General features: G+C 37.8%; 1 long non-coding RNA gene across 1 annotated transcript; it reads right to left on the reverse strand.

The window, feature by feature from the left end:
• Nucleotides 1-647: 647 nt before the first annotated feature.
• LOC116216317 lies at nt 648-3,317 on the reverse strand. Its single transcript, XR_004158855.1, has 2 exons — nt 2,896-3,317; nt 648-1,699 (listed from the first exon to the last, which is right to left on the reverse strand). It is a non-coding gene; the product is annotated as an uncharacterized LOC116216317 (long non-coding RNA).
• Between the last annotated feature and the right edge of the window lie 6 nt (nt 3,318-3,323).

Consider the following 3,323-nt stretch of genomic DNA (forward strand, 5'->3'; position numbering starts at 1 on the left):
TGGTGAAATGAGAAATAAAAATCAAATTTTCAGGCAATTTAAAAGTCTCATTTTATCCTTTTTCTCTTAGTGCAGGGCAGGTCTGAAAGACACAACAAAAATGTTTCATTTGGAAAATACCACAAAGACCTGCTGTAGGATTGCCAAAGTAAACCGTTTCATTCTAGAGGAGGTCGAAGTGAAACATCTGTCAGTCTGGTAATCTTTGTGTCCTTCCACTGAAAAATGGAGCCGATGGGAAGGTACAGTTCAGCAAGCAAAGAAAAGGAAATTCTCCCTCTTAACTATTTCTGAAAACTGAGCCATCATACTGAAGAGCCTGATTCGCAGACTTATTTGGGAATTATGCCTAAGCTAGGTAGCAAGAAAAGTTCCATGGAAGACAACTTCCAAGTCAAACAACTTCTGTAGGTCTGGGTTTGAATTCCTCACCCTGGAAGTCTTAACTTCACCCATCAGCTAACTCAGTTTCTGGTCTTATTAAAACAACACACACACAAAAAAACAAAACAAAAAAAAAAACACCCAGGCACCTCCCTCTCACTGCTGCAATGTAAGTTAATTCTAGTACTGTAAACACCTTAGGGTTACATTCATGTAACTTAAATACCAATAAGGGAAATAAAAAAGCCTACAATTAGTAAATAGCTTTTTCTAAAAAAAGGTGATTTTATTGAGTTTTAATATACAGCTTTAATATGTTAGGGTAATCATACAAGATCTCTCGTGTTCAATTTACACATTACAATACAGACGTGAGCTAAAATCTTTTGTTTTAATGTACAAAAGGAATCCAATGTTGTCCACTAGCAGCTTTGAACTTGGCAAGAAAGGTTCTAGAGACTTTAAGTGCAGTAACAACCATACAGAATACAAAATGAATACAAGGACTTTTCGCCAAGGTATATAAACATTTGAAAACAAATGGTGCCTGCTCCACAGGGCAGACAACTGGCAAATTAAAACAAGTCACTGACCAATGTTCCAGAGTAGAAGGAGCATTACCCTGTGTAACAGTTCTTATAAAATATCCTAAGAATATCTGTATCAAATAATTTGTACTGATCAGAAAAAAGGTCTGAGAAGAAACAGTAGGCAAGGAACTGAACAATCAAAAATGACATAGTAATATAAAATATTTCCATCACTATTTAAATGCCAAATTTAATCAAGCAATAGTAAAAACAAAACAGAAACAAAAACAACAACAAAGAAACAGAAAACTAAAGCTCTTCTGTTTAAAATAACAGCACTGTTTTTGCTTATTTTCAATGATTTTTTTTCTTATGAACACACTATATACTTGATTATTTCTTTCATACAGAGTAATGTGTCCATTTGGTTTGGTCTGTCACTTCAGTGAAGCTGACCAGCAGTCAGCCCATCACGTCTCACCTTCGACACATATTTAATGCTCTTTTCCTCTTATGTTCACTACTCTGGTGCCTCCTCTTCTCAAGTTAAATACTTTTTCTTCTTTTTCTTTATACAGTGCAGAGTATATGGGCTTAGGATATGGAGATTTTCCTCTACTCCAGTTCACTGTCTAGTTCTGAGTTCAGTGGTGTGCAGTAGTTTGGCTTGTCTGAAGGTACGTACCCTGGGAGACACAAACACTTGTACGAACCTTCTGTGTTAATGCATTTGGCGTTCTTGCAGAGAGACATCCTGTTGTTCAGCTCATTGCACTCATTTACATCTGCAAAAAGTGGACAGCAAAACACACGTACTTCAGCATGTAGGTAAAACACATTTGTTTCCAGCATTGGCAGGAGCAGAGTATGCTGTAGGAAGACACTGAGAACTATGTATTCAGTTAAGATCAGGTGGTAATAGGCTAGCCCAAAAACTGTAACACAAACATTTTGTTGGGAAGAAGTGGTAGTTACCATAGGAAATCAGTGTACTTGAAAACCTTAAATTGTTACTTTACAGGGTCAGCTGAAGCGGTGACACAAAACTCTAATAACCACTTATAGGTTTTTATTTGATTGCATGAAAGTAGCTTTGTAAGAGAAGTTGCTGGTTCTTAGTATAATATCTGTATTTAAAAAGCAAGTATTTCAGGCCTTGCTGGTGCTGCCAATTAGTCAGTTATAAACAGCAAATTACCTGTAGTCCATAATGTACAGCATTTTGCCTGAAACACCCAGCGCTAAGGAGGCCAGTTTGCTGTAAAGTTCTGAAGATTACAAGGCATGCAGGTGAGCTTACTACAGTACAGCTAGGAGACCAAGGCTGTGAGTTACACAGCACACTGCTAGGCAGGGTTAGCATGAACACTGTGAAATATCCACACACACCCTCTGTGATAGGCTCTATGCTGAGAAGTGCTGGTTGTTTTGCTTCATCTTCTCCCTGCCACTTCACCTTTTTTTAATTGTATACACAGTCACTAGATGTCCTGGTTGTCTGTTGTGCAGATTGACTGATTTAAGAGTGAGAGGATAGACTGTTTATTTTCACTGTTGAAATCAGTGAGAATTAGTGTACGTCCTGCCAAATGGATATCTGAATATTTGAGAGATCTAACTGCTTAAAAAACTTGCTCCTAAAATTATTCTTCTGCTCTGGATTCAGATCTATTCTCTATTGAAAAAGCTTTGCTCTTCATATTACAGTGTTGCATTGTTGATACAAGTTTAAGCTTCATTGCTCAAGGGTGTGTCTTTTCATTTCTAGGTTCTTAACTGAACACAGCTGTCATGAACTGAGGAACCACAGTTACTTCTGTAGCCTTTGCAGTAAATCAAGCTTAAATTGGCGTATTTAATAGAACTTAGGTGATCATCAGTAACCTCTTCTTTTTTTTTTTCTTAGCCTCTGCTTAGGTCAAGTGACCGAATAAAACTGACAAGCTAAAAAAAGAATAAGTAGTAAATATGCTTTGCTCACCAACACAAGTCATCTTGGCCATGTCCAGGTGATAACCATCAAAGCAGTCACAGGTGTAGCCTTCCTGGACTCTCACACATCGGCCATTTTCACATCCGTTCAGAATACCACATTCCTCTGCTTGTAACTCCTCAAAGCTGTTCAGAAAACCTGAGCGAAGAAAGAATTACCAACAAGTAAGTAAGTTATCGCGCTGCTGAATGAATATATACACCCAAACACGTAGCGAGACTGAAATTCTCTCAGAGGTCTACTGGAATGTGAGTTGACTTTGCAGAATGCAGGTCAGCTTTAGCAGAGCTACACCATCTGGAGTCGTAAATGCACTAGAGAAGTGCTCTGATGTTTCAAGATGAAAACTGAATGACTTAGTGAATGCTGTATTTAAAATTGTGTTTAAAAACCTGAGGGTTGGGTTTTTGGTTTTT

This window comes from Meleagris gallopavo, chromosome 2 (assembly GCF_000146605.3).
Source record: "Meleagris gallopavo isolate NT-WF06-2002-E0010 breed Aviagen turkey brand Nicholas breeding stock chromosome 2, Turkey_5.1, whole genome shotgun sequence".
Taxonomy (NCBI): Eukaryota; Metazoa; Chordata; class Aves; order Galliformes; family Phasianidae; genus Meleagris; species Meleagris gallopavo.